Source organism: Coregonus lavaretus, assembly GCF_964263955.1.
Source record: "Coregonus lavaretus genome assembly, chromosome: 1".
Lineage (NCBI taxonomy): Eukaryota > Metazoa > Chordata > Actinopteri > Salmoniformes > Salmonidae > Coregonus > Coregonus lavaretus.
Window position 1 is genome coordinate 49,386,551 of NC_139988.1, and position 18,269 is coordinate 49,404,819.

General features: G+C 43.7%; 1 pseudogene across 1 annotated transcript in view; it reads right to left on the minus strand.

Moving 5' to 3' along the window:
• Positions 1-2,527: 2,527 nt before the first annotated feature.
• Positions 2,528-18,269, minus strand: part of LOC311134616 (F-box/WD repeat-containing protein 4-like) — a 49,733-nt pseudogene continuing 33,991 nt past the window's right edge. The window contains exons 7-9 of the transcript in view: positions 5,112-5,252; positions 2,988-3,112; positions 2,528-2,679 (exon numbers count right to left, since the gene is read on the minus strand). The product of the transcript in view is annotated as an F-box/WD repeat-containing protein 4-like (transcript). The remainder of the gene's footprint in view (positions 2,680-2,987; positions 3,113-5,111; positions 5,253-18,269) is intronic.

Here is an 18,269-nt window from a genome sequence, read left to right on the forward strand (position 1 = left end):
CGTGTGTGATTCCTCACACCTGCAAGGTCAGGCATTTCATACCAAGCCACACAGTAGGGGAAGGACGGCATTCTACACAATCAAATCATCATCATCAGTGCACAACCTGTATTTCCGTCTACTGAGTTACAGATAACAAAACACTGGCCACACTACTGAACAGCTTCTGTGGGGCCCCTCCCTGGGTCCATATGATTAATTAAACTCTGCACAGTCCCTGGGGGTCACATCTCCTGCATGGTTGTGCAATGTATGTACGCAGTGTGGCTATTCCTCTTATCTGCTACTGTAATATTAGCTAATGGACTGCCCCATGTTGAATATGATCTAATATATGCCATTAATGGCAAGAAGGGAGGGTCTCCGGGAATTCACTGTGGAACCAAATGCACACACACCCAACCCCCAAACCACCCCCCCACTCAACCCCAAGCACAACACAGAAAAAAACAACAACTATCTCCCCACTGACCAAATTAATCTGAAGACAAGTGTTCAAATTAGACCCATTTCTATATACAATGTATGACGCACCGCCAGGTGTAAGTGGGGTTTGGATATGCGTCTAGAACTTTGATATGCCAGATGTGTGTATATTTTATCTATGTCCGTCAAATGGATCCTCACATTATAACGTGGATTTTCTAAGGTTAAACACTTCAATCCTGACTGATCGCTGGTGTTGAGGTCAAATGAATGGAAACCCAAACACTGTTTTTCTATTTTACTGTCAGTGGCTAATATGGTTTTATCCCCTCAAAGCATCCGACAGAACCCATAGCCACTCAAAGTGTGAGGTGGAAACATCTCCCTGTGTGTTCTTCAATGGAAGCGTTATCTAGGCTTTATCGTGTGTGTGTGTGTGTGTGAGGGAGAGAGAGAGCCTCCAGGCCACTGGATTAGTCCTGTAACAACAGGTTCTTGCATGCCCTCTAGTCCAGGATCTGTGTTGCCTTGGCAGAGGTTTCCATGTTGGTTTCAGTGCGTAGTATCCGCATAAACACTCCCAGTCAAAAGTTTGGACACACCTATTCATTCAAGGGTTTTTCTTTATTTTTAATTTTTTTTACATTGTAGAATAATAGTGAAGACATCAAAACTATGAAAAAACACACATGGAATCATGTAGTAACCAAAAAAGTGTTAAACTAATCAAATATATTTTATATTTGAGATTCTTCAAATAGCCACCCTTTGCCTTGATGACAGCCTTGCACACTCTTGGCATTCTCTCAACCAGCTTCATGAGGTAGTCACCTGGAATGCATTTCAATTAACAGGTGTGCCTTCTTACAATATAATTTGTGGAATTTCTTTCCTTCTTAATGCATTTGAGCCAATCAGTTGTGTTGTGACAAGGTAGGGGGGTATACAGAAGATAGCCCTATTTGGTAAAAGACGAAGTCCATATTATGGCAATAACAGCTCAAATAAGCAAAGACAAACGACAGTCCATCATCACTTTAAGACATGAAGGTCAGTCAATACTGAACATTTCAAGAACTTTGAAAGTTTCTTCAAGTGCAGTCGCAAAAACCATCAAGCGCTATGATGAAACTGGCTCTCATGAGGACCGCTACAGGAATGGAAGACCCGGAGTTACCTCTGCTGCAGAGGATAAGTTCATTAGAGTTACCAGCCTCAGAAATTGCAGCCCAAATAAATGCTTCACACAGTTCAAGTAACAGACACATCTCAACATCAACTGTTCAGAAGGGACTGTGTGAATCAGGCCTTCATGGTCGAATTGCTGCAAAGAAACCACTACTAAAGGACACCAATAATAAGAAGAGACCTGCTTGGGCCAAGAAACACGAGCAATGGACATTAGACCGGTGGAAATGTGTCCTTTGGTCTGGAGTCCAAATTTGAGATTTTTGGTTCAAACCGCTGTCTTTGTGAGACGCGGTGTGGGTGAACGGATGATCTCTGCATGTGTAGTTCCCACCGTAAAGCATGGAGGAGGAGGTGTTATTGTGTGGGAGTGCTTTGCTGGTGACACTGTCTGTGATTTATTTTGAATTCAAGGCACACTTAACCAGCATGGCTACCACAGCATTCTGGCTGTGTAAGGGCTATTTTACCAAGAAGGAGAGTGCTGCATCAGATGACCTGGCCTCCACAATCCCCAGACCTCAATCCAATTGAGATGGTTTGGGATGAGTCGGACGGCAGAGTGAATGAAAAGCAGCCAACAAGTGCTCAGCATATGTGGGAACTCCTTCAAGACTGTTGGAAAAGCATTCCAGGTGAAGCTGGTTGAGAGAATGCCAAGAGTGTGCAAAGCTGTCATCAAGGCAAAGGGTGGCTATTTGAAGAATCTCAAATATAACATATATTTTGATTTGTTTAACACTTTTTGAGTTACTACATGATTCCCTATGTGTTATTTCATAGTTTTGATGTCTTCACTATTATTCTACAATGTAAAAAATTGTAAAAATAAAGAAAAACCCTTGAATGATAAGGTGTGTCCAAACTTTTGACTGGTATTGTAAATCCCAACAGCTGTCTGTGGGAGTGGGTGTTATCTGTCATGGCGGGGGCCCTGTCTGAAGTCCAGAGAGTGCAGTGCTGTGGCGAGGGCATCATACAGGTGAGAGGTGTTGAAACAAAGGCAGTACACTGGGCTGCTCACAGCAGAGGACAACTGGAACATCTTTGGCAAGGAAAACAACAGTCATAAATGGCACTCACCCACACACAAATTGGTTATTACACACACACACATACCTCTAAGCAGCGGGTCTGCCGAGTGGCGCAGCGGTCTAAGGCACTGCATCTCAGTGCTTGAGGCGTCACTACAGACCCCCTAGTTCGATTCCAGGCTGTATCACAACCGGCCGTGATTGGGAGTCCCATAGGGCGGCGCACAATTGGCCCAGCATCGTCCGGGTTTGGCTGGTGTAGGCCGTCATTGAAAATAAGAATTTGTTCTTAACTGACTTGCCTAGTTAAATAAAGGTTAAATAATATTTTTTAATAACAATTATCCCATGTCCGTATGACGCCGTAGTAGTAGGAGGAGCCACTGGCAGTCATGTGATTCCCGTCCGTCTGGATGCAGTAGAGGGCACTGTCGTGAGGCTCCTCCCACTCCATGACACACTTCCTGTTGGACAGGAGGATGTTGGGAAAAAGTAGACATCAGCTTCATTTGAAATACTATGAATTGCAGCAGCTGAAATAGTCCAAAATGACAGCATTACAGCATTAATTTGTTCAACTTACTTTGATGACCTAGGGCAGAAGGACCACTACCTCACAGTGCAGAATGTGACTGGATTTTGGAGAGAGTGTACTTTGAAGAATTTTAATAAGGCAAATGTGTGTGTGCATGTTTTGAGGAGGTTAAGATTTTGTACGTTTTGAGAAGGGTGTATGATGTGAGGTTTGTGTGTGAGTTTTTTGCGGATGCTGAAACTTCATCTGTTGTTTACGAAAAGGCGCTGGGGTGTTGGAGTGCTGGCTGGGTTTGCGGTGGGGAAAGAGGTGGTGGTAGGGGAAGTATTTTAGGGGTTCTGCCAATGGAGATCGATCATCCATTAGAGACTCATCAATAAGTGATGCACAGGGACCGGGAGCAGACAGCAGGGCAGCAGAGACGTCTGGAGTCACTCTCACACACAGACACGTACAGAAACACACACACACACAGGCATGCACACACACACAGGCACGCACACACACAGTCTTTTCGTCCTAATTTTAGCAATCCAATGAGTGCGAGGTCAATTCACTGTCATTGTGTTCTAAAGTGTTGAGAGACACCAAATATAGCCACATATAGCTCTGATTCGGCCAGACTCGAAGGAGTGTCCCCATCACCAGACTACTTTACCCCTCTTGGCATTTGAGGTTAAAGTCAAGCAGTGAGTTACTATTGTGTGTATCTGAGAGAGTTTGAGCTGTGTCGGTTTCTCTGAGTGTGTTTTTCTGGGACAATTTGAGACAAGAGTGCCTGAGGTTGACTTGTCCAATTGGGCTGACTCTTCTTTCTCTCTTTCTCGCTCGTCTTCCCTCTCTCTGCCAAACCTATAGCCGACGTGGTGTGTGGGTAGTCAGACGAGGTGAGAATGCAGCAGTTTGTAGAGAGGATGCATACACACTGACCATCGCACTCAGAGAATGTCACAGCCATCTCTACATAACTAAATAGAACAATACCACATCACATGAGAAAACGATTTGCCATGATGACCCAATTACAAAAAGCCATACTATAAATACAAAGAAATAACCCCAGAAATATGATGAAACAACCTGACACACAAAAGTCACATATTCAACAAGACCATGAGAAGATAGATCAACCTGATAAAAGACACAACAACCCTACACAACATAAACCCATAACAAGAGACAGGTGCTTTACAACACCAAGACAACAATGTATATCAGACAGAGAATGAAGTGTGTGTTGTTGTCCGCTGGTCGGTTACCCTCCAGGCATCTGCGGGACTCAAAATCCTTCTTACAGTGGGAACCCAACGTCCAGACAACCCTGCGCCTCCTCACTGTCCCAGGGAGCCTCTTGGGGGTGCTGTGTGTGTGAATTATTGATGTCTAAAGAGGGACCCCCATCCCAGCCCAACCCTCCGCTCAACTCCCCAGAGCTAACTGACAATCAGCTTTTATTTGTGTTACTTGACTGGACCCCCCCCCCCCCCTCCACAAAAAACCCTCACACATATATACACACCCCACCCAAAAAAAATGTCACACTCCCTTTTGATAGCAGGACCTGGTTTGTTGTGGAAATGTGCAAAGGTCCGCATCAATACGGGCACCGCCCAGAGTGGACTGGATAGGGACACACTGCGCTCTTTTTCTTTGGAAGATGGAGGGGAGGGAGAATGAATGGACTGTGTTGCTAGTGCTGTGTGTTGATGTATATGATGTAGACGTGACGTTATTCTCGTTTCGGCACGGCTCAGAACGCTTCTTTGCCAATCATAATGCTTGGCCGGAATTAACAGTTTTATCATGTATATTGCTGCATGTGCTATATTGGTGGAGGTACATTTTGCCATACATTATGTGCCATAGTACATTGACAATTTATGCATACATTAACACGAAAACAATTATTGATTGGACAGACAGTGTACCTGGGACTGAGGTGGAGGTCCCAAGAGCGGATATAGTTGTCGTAGCCACAGGTGAGCAGCTGGAAGGGCGACTCATATACTATATCCAACACACCTGCACCCCGCCGGAACTCTGAACCTAGACAACACAGCAACTCACACCTGAGAGACAGAGAGAGGGAGGAGGGAGAAATAGAGAGAAAGTAAGACGAAGAAGAAAGATGAAGACAGAGACAGTTCAGTTCTGCATCTAAGATCACAGACATGTTACATGTACACACTACCCTCTGTATCAATACTACAAATGCCTGCTGGCTACTGGCTACTTTACGTTGAATACAGGAGGTCCTTAGTGCTTCAAATGAGGATGTACAGTGTTCACTTACACCCCTAAGCAACCACGAATAATCAGTGGAGTCCCAACTCATTGATGTAAGGTATAACTCATCTTATCTCACGGTGAGAGGAAGACAATACACTATTTTCACCGGTCTAAGTCTTTATGGGAGTTGATCCTTGATTCACCCCTAAGCTCTCTGTGTGTCTTCATATTCCCATAGACACCCCTCTCTCTCCATCTCTATATTCCCAATCCTACTGGCTCCAGACCACCCAGAGGAGATCAAAGTGAACACCTCTCTATCTGGGAGAGGGCTCTGAGGCCGATTACAGCGATCCTCCCACGCTACGACACTGTGAGGGATGGAGGTGTGTGTGTGTGAGTGTGAGTGTGAGTGTGATAGAGAGAGAGAGAGAGAGAGAGAGAGAGAGAGAGAGAGAGAGAGAGAGAGAGAGAGAGAGAGAGAGAGAGAGAGAGAGAGAAAAATGGCATGGTTTGTAAAAATATATATATATGTGTATGGGTGCACAAAGGATGTGTAAGGTGTGTGTATGAGCAGTACCATGCTCTTGTGATCACAGTCCTCCGTTGGCTGGCCCCTCAGTGGCTCTGATTATTGGAGAATAACTTGCCCTCCGCAGTGCGGATTATTGCAGAATAACTGTCTCTTTGTTGCTGTTTAATTCCTCCATGACCGTGACTGTGTGCGAATCACAGACCTTTGATACCTGCTCCCTAGCAACCATTTAAAGGCGCCCGCTGGCCCTGGTGACCGCACTCCCTCCCACTCCTCGCTCGTGCCCCCACTGCCCCAAACACCAGGGGCAGACTGGTAATCCGCCAGCCTCACCCCAGGGGGCCATCTTATTGGACGAGGGCTTTCCTCACGGGGCGTCTTATTGGATGAGAGCTTTCTCAGCCATGGGGTCTAAGCCTGGCCAATGGGGAGTCCGTGATGAGGCTCTCTCTCTGGGCTATGTGTCTGTGTGGGGTCATGTTCTTTATACTGCTAAAACCCAGGGCTTAATGCATGCCGGACAAAGAACACCTATACCACTAAAGCCACACGTGAATAATTGACTCATAACTCAAATGTGTCTTATAGAGAGCCTCTACATCACTCAACCCAGAGGGATACAGGCCATTGAATTCATAACATAAATACAATGTCTCACAGACACAATTGAGATGATTGCACTGAAGGTCTTCGTGGCCCACCATGGTGAGATGATAAAAACCCAGATCCATAAAAGCGGTCTTTACATCTGCGTCAACATCTTAAAGCCTGTAATAGCACTGTGTGATGGATGGCGAGTAGAAAACAGCCGGGATTTTCAAATTGTTAGGTCACCACTTTTATGAGCCTAGGGAAGATTACAGGATGGAGCATAAACATATAATCTGTCAGAATGACTGTATCTGCAAGTGGGGCTGCCGCTTGCCTTTGAGCTGAGGCTTGATTGTGTGATCTGACCATCTCATGTCTGGGTCCACACCATCACATACCTGAGTCTGGCCCAAAGCATGCCTGAGTGGAAAGTAACATGGTTAATAATATACAGTGCATTCGGAAAGTATTCAGACCCCTTGACTTTTTCCACATTTTGTTACGTTACAGCCTTATTCTAAAATTGATTAAATAGTTTTTTTCCCTCATTAATCTACATACAGTATCCCATAATGACAAAGCAAAAACAGGTTTTTGGAAATGTTGGCAAAATTATATACATAAATAAATGAAATATCACATTTACATAAGTATTCAGACCCTTTACTCAGTAATTTGTTGAAGCACCTTTGACAGCGATTACAGCTTTGAGTCTTCTTGGGTATGACGCTACAAGCTTGGCACACATGTATTTGGGGAGTTTCTCCCATTATTCTCTGCAGATCCTCTCAAGCTCTGTCAGGTTGGATGGGGAGCATCACTGCACAGCTATTTTCAGGTCTCTCCAGAGATGTTTGAACGGGTTCAAGTCCAGGCCACTCAAAGACATTCAGAGACTTGTCCCAATGCCACTCCTGCGTTGTCTTGGCTGTGTGCTTAGGGTCGTTGTCCTGTTAGAAAGTGAATATTTGCCCCAGTCTGAGGTCCTGAGCGCTCTGGAGCAGGTTTTCTTCAAGGATCTCTCTGCACTTTGCTCCGTTCATCTTTCCCTCGATCCTGACTAGTTTCCCTGCCACTGAAAAACATCCCCACAGCATGATGCTGCCACCACCATGCTTCACCGTAGGGATGGTGCCGGGTTTCCTCCAGACATGACGCTTGGCATTCAGGCCAAAGAGTTAAATCTTGGTTTCATCAGACCAGAGAATCTTGTTTCTCATGGTCTGAGAGTCCTTTAGGTGTCTTTTGGCAAACTCCAAGCAGGCTGTCATGTGCCTTCTACTGAGGAGTGGCTTCCGTCTGGCCACTCTACCATAAAGGCCTGATTGGTGGAGTGCTGCAGAGATGGTTGTCCTTCTGGAATGTTCTCCCATTTCAACAGAGGAACTCTGGAACTCTGTCAGAGTGACCATCGGGTTCTTGGTCACCTCCCTAACCAAGGCCCTTCTCCCCCAATTGCTCAGTTTGTCCGGGCAGCCAGTTCTAGGAAGAGTCTTGGTGGTTCCAAACTTCTTTCATTTAAGAATGATGGAGGCCACTGCGTTCTTGGGGACCTTCAATGCTGCAGAAATGTTTTGGTACCCTTCCCCAGATCTGTGCCTCGACACAATCCTGTCTCAGAGCTCTACAGACAATTCCTTTGACCTCATAGCTTGGTTTTTGCTCTGACATGCACTGTCAACTGGCGGACCTTATATAGACAGGGGTGTGCCTTTCCAAATCATGTCCAATCAATTGAATTTACCATAGGTGGACTCCAATCAAGTTGTAGAAACATCTCAAAGATGATCAATGGAAACAGGATGCACCTGTGCTCATTTTCGAGTCTCATAGCAAAGGGTCTGAATACTTATGTAAATAAGGTATTTCTGTTTTTTATTTTTTATTAATTTGCACCCCAAAAAATTGTCATCGCTTTGTCATTATGGGGTACTGTGTGTAGATTGATGAGGGAAAATATTTATGTAACCCATTTTAGAATAAGGCTGTAACGTAACACAATGTGGAAAAGGGGAAGGGGTCTGAATACTTTTCCGAATGCACTGTAATATCAGCATTACAATTATTTGTAATTACGCGCCGGCCCCCCGACAATAAAAAAATTGGCCCGCGGCTGAATCTAGTTGATGATCCCTGCCCAAGACCCAGTTTGCATACCGCCCCAACAGATCCACGGACGATGCAATAGTCATTGCACTGCACACTGCTCTATCACACTTGGACAAGAGGAATCCCAATGTGAGAATGCTCTTCATCGACTACACTTAGCCTTCAACACCATAGTTCCCTCCAAGCTCATCACTAAGCTCAGGTCCCTGGGTCTGAACCCCTCCCTGTGCAACTGGGTCCTGGACTTCCTGACGGGCCGACCCCAGGTGTTGAAGGTAGGCAACAACCCCTCCGCCACACTTATCCTCAATACGAGGGCCCCATAGGGGTGCATGCTCAGCTCCTCATGTACTCTCTTTTCACCCATAACTGCATGGTTACGCACGTCTCCAACTCAATCATCAAGTTTGCTGACGACACAACAGTTGTAGGCCTGATTACCAACAACAACAAGACAGCCTACAGGGAGGAGGGGAGAGCCCTGGCGGAGTGGAGCAAGGAAAATAACCTCTCCCTCAACGACAACAAAACAAAGGAGCTGATCGTGGTCTACAGGAGACAGCAGAGAGAGCACGCCCCCATCCACATCAATGGGGCATAAGTGGAGAGGGTTAAAAGCTTCTAGTTCCTCTGTGTGCACATCACTGAGGACTTGAAATGGTCCCTCCACAACGACACTGTGGTGAAGAAGGCGCAACAGCATCTCTTCAACCTCAGGAGGCTGAAGAAATTCGTATTGGCCCCTAATACCCCCCGAACTTCTACAGATGCACCATCGAGAGCATTCTGTCAGGCTGTATCACCACCTGCTACAGCAACTACACCGCTTGTAACCGCAGGGGGTGGTGTGGTCAGCCCAATACATCACCGGGGGCACACTGTCTGCCCTCCAGGACATCTACAACACCCGGTGTCACAGGAAGGCCAAGAAGATCATCAAGGACCTCAGCCACCCGAGCCACAGCCTGTTCACCCTGCTACCATCTAGCAGACAGAGACAGTACAGGTGCATCAAAGCCGGGACAGAGAGAATGAAAAATGGCTTCTATTTCCAGGACATCAAACTGTTAAACAGTCATCACTAGCCGGCCTCCGCCCGGTACACTGGCCTGCACCTTAGATACTGTCACTAGCCAGCTACCACCTGGTCCTCTACCCTGCACCTTAGATACTGTCACATGCCAGCTACCACCTGGTCCTCTACCCTGCACCTTAGATACTGTCACTAGCCAGCTACCACCTGGTCCTCTACCCTGCACCTTAGATACTGTCACTAGACAGCTACCACCTGGTCCTCTACCCTGCACCTTAGATACTGTCACTAGACAGCTACCACCTGGTCCTCTACCCTGCACCTTAGATACTGTCACTAGACAGCTACCACCTGGTCCTCTACCCTGCACCTTAGATACTGATGCCCTAGCTACAGTGCCTTCAGAAAGTATTCACACCCCTTTACTTTTTCCACATTTTGTTGTGTTACAGCCTGAATTTAAAATGGATTCAATTGAAAATAAATTGTCAAAGTGGAATTATGTTTTTCAACATTTTTACAAATTCATAAAAAATGAAAACCTGAAATGTCTTGAGTCAATAAGTATTCAACCCCTTTGTTATGGTAATCCTAAATAAGTTAATGAGTAAACATTTGGTTAACAAGTCACATAAGTTGCATGTTCAATAATAGTTCCATAATTATCACGTTTCAGGAGAAGACCCAGATGCAGACAGTGTCGAAGTAACAAAAGTTTATTACAAAAACAGGGGCAGGCAAACGACATGTGAAGGGCAGGCAGAGGTCAGTAATCCAGATCAGAGTGTAAAAGGTACAGAATGGCAGGCAGTCTCAGGGTCATGGCAGGCAGAATGGTAAAAACCAGGAAAACTAGAAAACAGGAACTAGAGAAAGACAGGAGCAAGGGGAAAACCGCTGGTAGGCTTGACGAAACAAAACGAACTGGCAACAGACAAACAGAGAACACAGGTATAAATAACCTGGGGATAATGGGGAAGATGGGCGACACCTGGAGGGGGGTGGAGACAATCACAAAGACAGGTGAAACAGATCAGGGTGTGACAATAATAGTGTTTAACATGATTTTTGAATGACTACCTCATCTCTGTACCCCACACATACGATTATCTGGAAGGTCCCTAAGTCGCAAAGACCAGGGAGGTTTTCCAATGCCTCGCAAAGAAGGGCACCTATTGGTAGATGGTAAAAAAAAAGCAGACACTGAATGTCCCTTTGAGCATGGTGATTTATTTTAATTTTTTATTGAACCTTTATTTAACTAGTCAATTAAGAACAAATTATTATTTACAATGATGGCCTACCAAGAGGCAAAAGGCCTCCCGTGGAGATGGGGGCTGGGATTCAAAATAAAAATGTAGGACAAAACACACATCATGACAAGAGAGACACCACAACACTACATAAAGAGAGACAACAACACAGCATGGCAGCAACACAAACATGGTACAGACAACAGCACAAAGGGCAAAAAGGTAGAGACAACAATACTGCCCTACCAAGCAAAAAGGCAGTAACTGCTAATTTGGTCGAAAATGAGTTAATGTCATTTTTGCTACGTTAAATACATGCTTAATCATGTGGACAAGTATCCTGCCTCTATTGTATTGTGTTTTTGTAGAAAATGGGGGTCATATTAGCAGTAACTGCAAAAAGTTACTGTGAAACCAAGGTAAATGGCAGTAACTGAACTTACTGCCTTTTAGCTTGGTTTCAACCTGCCCTTGGCAGCAGTTACTGCCTTTTACATTGGTATCATATCATTATATTCTGATAGTGATACAATCTAAACCTGTATGACACTGACTGACAGCTACACACACATACATTGCTAATCTAGGGACACAACATCATCGCACAGCATTCCCGGGGGGAAATGATGGTTGAACTTGCTCTGAAACGCCGACACGCAGACACTGTTAAGAACTACAATGGCTTGCGAAATTATTCACCCCCTTGGCATTTTTCCTATTTTGTTGCCTTACAACCTGGAATTAAAATGGATTTTTGTGGGGTTTGTATCATTTGATTTACACAACATGCCTACCACTTTGAAGATGCAAAATATTTTATTTTGTGAAACAAACAAGAAATAAGAGAAAAAGACAGAAAACTTGAGTGTGCATAACTATTCACCCCCCCACCTTTTGCAGCAATTACAGCTGAAAGTCTCTTGGGGTATGTCTCTATAAGCTTGGCACATCTAGCCACTGGGATTTTTGCCCATTCTTCAAGGAAAAAATGCTCCAGCTCCTTCAAGTTGGATGGGTTCCGCTGGTGTACAGCAATCTTTAAGTCATACCACAGATTCTCAATTGGATTGACGTCTGGGCTTTGACTAGGCCATTCCAAGAAATGTAAATGTTTCCCCTTAAACCACTCGAGTGTTGCTTTAGCAGTATGCTTAGGGTCATTGTCCTGCTGGAAGGTGAACCCCCGTCCAAGTCTCAAATCTCTGGAAGACTGAAACAGGTTTCCCTCAAGAATTTCCCTGTATTTAGCGCCATCCATCATTCCTTCAATTCTGACCAGTTTCCCAGTCCCTGCCGATGAAAAACATCCCCACAGCATGATGCTGCCACCACCATGCTTCACTGTGGGGATGGTGTTCTCGGGGTGTTTAGAGGTTTTGGGTTTGCGTCAGACATAGCGTTTTCCTTGATGGCCAGAAAGTTCAATTTTAGTCTCATCTGACCAGAGTACCTTCTTCCATATGTTTGGGGAGTCTCCCACATGGCTTTTGGCGAACACCAAATGTGTTTGCTTATTTTTTTCATTAAGCAATGGCTTTTTTCTGGCCACTCTTCAGTAAAGCCCAGTTCTGTGGAGTGTACGGCTTAAAGTGGTCCTATGGACAGATACTCCAATCTCCGCTGTGGAGCTTTGCAGCTCCTTCAGGGTTATCTTTGGTCTCTTTGTTGCCTCTCTGATTAATGCCCTCCTTGCCTGGTCCGTGAGTTTTGGTGGGCGGCCCTCTCTTGGCAGGTTTTTGTTGTGCCATATTCTTTCAATTTTTTAATAATGGATTTAATGGTGCTTTGTGGGAACCTAACCCTGATCTGTACTTCTCCACAACTTTGTCCCTGACCTGTTTGGAGAGCACCTTGGTCTTCATGGTGCCGCTTGCTTAGTGGTGCCCCTTGCTTAGTGGTGTTGCAGACTCTGGGGCCTTTCAGAACAGCTGCATATATACTTAGATTGCACACAGGTGCAAGACACTTGAAACCCTTCCTCTTTAAGGAATACCTGGAATAGTATAAAGTAATCATTCTACCCCCCATAAAAAAAAGTGGTTGTCCCACTGGCTATCATAAGTTGAATGCACCAAGTTGTAAGTCGCTCTGGATAAGAGCGTCCAAGTCTCAAATCTCTGGAAGACTGAAACAGGTTTCCCTCAAGAATTTCCCTGTATTTAGCGCCATCCATCATTCCTTCAATTCTGACCAGTTTCCCAGTCCCTGCCGATGAAAAACATCCCCACAGCATGATGCTGCCACCACCATGCTTCACTGTGGGGATGGTGTTCTCGGGGTGTTTAGAGGTTTTGGGTTTGCGTCAGACATAGCGTTTTCCTTGATGGCCAGAAAGTTCAATTTTAGTCTCATCTGACCAGAGTACCTTCTTCCATATGTTTGGGGAGTCTCCCACATGGCTTTTGGCGAACACCAAATGTGTTTGCTTATTTTTTTCATTAAGCAATGGCTTTTTTCTGGCCACTCTTCAGTAAAGCCCAGTTCTGTGGAGTGTACGGCTTAAAGTAGTCCTATGGACAGATACTCCAATCTCCGCTGTGGAGCTTTGCAGCTCCTTCAGGGTTATCTTTGGTCTCTTTGTTGCCTCTCTGATTAATGCCCTCCTTGCCTGGTCCGTGAGTTTTGGTGGGCGGCCCTCTCTTGGCAGGTTTTTGTTGTGCCATATTCTTTCAATTTTTTAATAATGGATTTAATGGTGCTTTGTGGGAACCTAACCCTGATCTGTACTTCTCCACAACTTTGTCCCTGACCTGTTTGGAGAGCACCTTGGTCTTCATGGTGCCGCTTGCTTAGTGGTGCCCCTTGCTTAGTGGTGTTGCAGACTCTGGGGCCTTTCAGAACAGCTGCATATATACTTAGATTGCACACAGGTGCAAGACACTTGAAACCCTTCCTCTTTAAGGAATACCTGGAATAGTATAAAGTAATCATTCTACCCCCCATAAAAAAAAGTGGTTGTCCCACTGGCTATCATAAGTTGAATGCACCAAGTTGTAAGTCGCTCTGGATAAGAGCGTCTGCTAAATGATGTACAGTGGGGGAAAAAAGTATTTAGTCAGCCACCAATTGTGCAAGTTCTCCCACTTAAAAAGATGAGAGAGGCCTGTAATTTTCATCATAGGTACACGTCAACTATGACAGACAAAATGAGGAAAAAAAATCCAGAAAATCACATTGTAGGATTTTTTATGAATTTATTTGCAAATTATGGTGGAAAATAATAATTTGGTCAATAACAAAAGTTTCTCAATACTTTGTTATATACCCTTTGTTGGCAATGACACAGGTCAAACGTTTTCTGTGAGTCTTCACAAGGTTTTCACACACTGTTGCTGGTATTTTGGCCCATTCCTCCATGCAGATCTCCTCTAGAGCAGTGATGTTTTGGGGCTGTCGCTGGGCAATACGGACTTTCAACTCCCTCCAAAGATTTTCTATGGGGTTGAGATCTGGAGACTGGCTAGGCCACTCCAGGACCTTGAAATGCTTCTTACGAAGCCACTCCTTTGTTGCCCGGGCAGTGTGTTTGGGATCATTGTCATGCTGAAAGACCCAGTCACGTTTCATCTTCAATGCCCATGCTGATGGAAGGAGGTTTTCACTCAAAATCTCACGATACATGGCCCCATTCATTCTTTCCTTTACACGGATCAGTCGTCCTGGTCCCTTTGCAGAAAAACAGCCCCAAAGCATGATGTTTCCACCCCCATGCTTCACAGTAGGTATGGTGTTCTTTGGATGCAACTCAGCATTCTTTGTCCTCCAAACACGACGAGTTGAGTTTTTACCAAAAAGTTCTATTTTGGTTTCATCTGACCATATGACATTCTCCCAATCCTCTTCTGGATCATCCAAATGCACTCTAGCAAACTTCAGACGGGCCTGGACATGTACTGGCTTAAGCAGGGGGACACGTCTGGCACTGCAGGATTTGAGTCCCTGGCGGCGTAGTGTGTTACTGATGGTAGGCTTTGTTACTTTGGTCCCAGCTCTCTACAGGTCATTCACTAGGTCCCCCCGTGTGGTTCTGGGATTTTTGCTCACCGTTCTTGTGATCATTTTGACCCCACGGGGTGAGATCTGGCGTGGAGCCCCAGATCGAGGGAGATTATCAGTGGTCTTGTATGTCTTCCATTTCCTAATAATTGCTCCCACAGTTGATTTCTTAAAACCAAGCTGCTTACCTATTGCAGATTCAGTCTTCCCAGCCTGGTGCAGGTCTACAATTTTGTTTCTGGTGTCCTTTGACAGCTCTTTGGTCTTGGCCATAGTGGAGTTTGGAGTGTGACTGTTTGAGGTTGTGGACAGGTGTCTTTTATACTGATAACAAGTTCAAACAGGTGCCATTAATACAGGTAACGAGTAGAGGACAGAGGAGCCTCTCAAAGAAGAAGTTACAGGTCTGTGAGAGCCAGAAATCTTGCTTGTTTGTAGGTGACCAAATACTTATTTTACACCATAATTTGCAAATAAATTCATAAAAAATCCTACAATGTGATTTTCAGGATTTTTTTCTTCTCAATTTGTCTGTCATAGTTGACGTGTACCTATGATGAAAATTACAGGCCTCTCTCATCTTTTTAAGTGGGAGAACTTGCACAATTGGTGGCTGACTAAATACTTTTTCCCCCCACTGTAAATGTAAATTTAAATGTAACTAATTATGTGACTTCTGAAGGTAATTGGTTGCACCAGATCTTATTTAGGGGCTTCATTGCAAAGGGGGTGAATACATATGCATGCACCACTTTTCCGTTATTTAGATTTTAGATTTTTTTGAAACAAGTTATTTTTTTCATTTCACTTCACCAATTTGGACTATTTTGTGTATGTCCATTACATGAAATCCAAATAAAAATCCATTGAAATTAAATCAAATCAAATCAAATTTTATTGGTCACATGCGCCGAATACAACAGGTGCAGACATTGCAGTGAAATGCTTACTTACAGCCCTTAACCAACAGTGCATTTATTTTAAACAAAAAAAGTAAGAATAAAACAACAACAACAAAAAAGTGTTGAGAAAAAAAGAGCAGAAGTAAAATATAGTGACAGTAGGGAGGCTATATATACAGTAAAATAAAGTGACAGTAGGGAGGCTATATATACAGGGGGGTACCGTTGCAGAGTCAATGTGCGGGGGCACCGGCTAGTTGAGGTAGTTGAGGTAATATGTACATGTGGGTAGAGTTAAAGTGACTATGCATAAATACTTAACAGAGTAGCAGCAGCGTAAAAAGGATGGGGTGGGGGGGCAGTGCAAATAGTCCGGGTAGCCATGATTAGCTGTTCAGGAGTCTTATTACAGGTTGTAATGCAACAAAATAGGAAAAACGCCAAGAGGGATGAATACTTTTGCAAGGCACTGTAGCTAGCTAAGTAGATATGGGAACATAATTAACTAATTAATCAATTAGCTAACTAGCTAGCGAGCATAGACTAACAATGTTACCGGCTCCCATAAGAGGAGATCTGCAATTGATACTAACTTCCATCTATTAAGTTAGCCATATAATGAATTATATTCTGAAATTTCATCTGATGGTTGATTTGAATCAGTACACCACACACACGATTTCTAGCCAGTGACAGCCACCTAGCTAGAACTGGTGCGCCCCTGCAAAATGTAAAAACCTACCTAGCTAGCATTAGCATGAAGCAATCGATTTGTGATACCTGCTCCCATAAGAGGCGATCAGCAATTTATACTAGCTTCAATCTATTGTCCCTATAATGAATATAATCCCTATAATTGTATTCTTACATCCATTGTTTATTTGAATCAGTAACATTACACCACACACACGATCTCTAGCCAGCTGACAGTCTGTTGGAAGTGCACCCCATACTGAATTGTCAAAAGCCACGCACGCTCGTTTTCCGGTTGAGCACACACACAGCATTGCTACCTCATTAATAATGTATCTACTCACATGTCCAGCGTTTCTGGTTTTCTTTTATATTCCAGTATTGAGTGACTGTCCTGGTCTGGAAAGTTAAAATCCAAAATTGTATCCATCCCCTTTGTTGGTGGCGTATGTAATTAGCACAACAAGCTTCGGCATGCTAAATGTGTGCTCAATGTGTCTGCTTCGGTGCCATCATTACATGAATGCGGGAAGAAACTGTTTCGCCAAAATGACTTCCACCAATCCCTGTGGCCTAGATGATTTTAGTATCTATGGGGATCAACGTTGCCTTGTGAGGGTGCATTAGGACTGTACAACCACGTCAATACTCGGTTTTATTTGTGTCAATGTCCGTCCATGCAATCTAAATAAGCAATAGGGCTATAAGAGTCCAAGAAGATGGACATCATCACCAAGCTTTGTCCTCTGATGCCTGCAAATCGAAGGCAGTTATGGAATTCCTTGGCTGTGAACAGCATTGCTGAGGATGAGGAGTGACATGGAAGAGCACTGAAGAAGTTTTACTTAAAAATGAAATGAAAATTATACTTACAAAAATGAAATGTAACTATTCAGCATTTTATCAATTGTAGCTAAATGTCATTTGTGTCCTCTTATGAATATGAAAATGTTAATATGTTTAAAATTCATTCTTAAAGCTGTTATTTATTCAAAATTGTCTATGTAAGTGTCATAAAATAAAAATCATTTCATTTGCAATCTCATTGTAATTTTTTATAATTAGTATTACCCTACGTCATACTTCTATCATGCTCCAATACATCATTATATATTACAAGATAGGTAATACTTTAATGTAATTCAAAACAATTGCAGTGCTGCTTTTCACATATATTCTTATAACAAGACATGGGCTACTTGTAAAACACAGTATGTAATGTGACTGACGCAGAACCTACATCTCCATGTAAATGCAACTGGTATCTTAGTGGAAGACACACAAAGGATGCAGTTTCAACTCTGTTACACTGTCAGTAATTACACTGCTCTTTTATTAATAGCATAAATGAAAAGTATAGTAAACTAACAAATGAAAATGGCAGATACTGCTCTTTGCTTTTGTATTACCCTGCAATTTGGAACATATCATGCCAAGAAAGAAGGCAGTAACTGCCGTTTAAGGGTCAAATGTCATGTCAGAGGTCAGAGTCAACATTAATAAAAAATTAACTCATAGTAAGACAACAGATCACTACATCTCCAATGATCTCCCTAGAATTCATTTGGCTGGACAATTAAAAAACTTTGAAGCCATTTTTCTCAGTTCCTCGCTATGAGCAAATCAAATCAAATCAAATCACATTTTATTGGCCATATGCGCCGAATACAACAGGTGCAGACATTACAGTGAAATGCTTACTTACAGCCCTTAACCAACAGTGCATTTATTTTTTATAAAAAAGT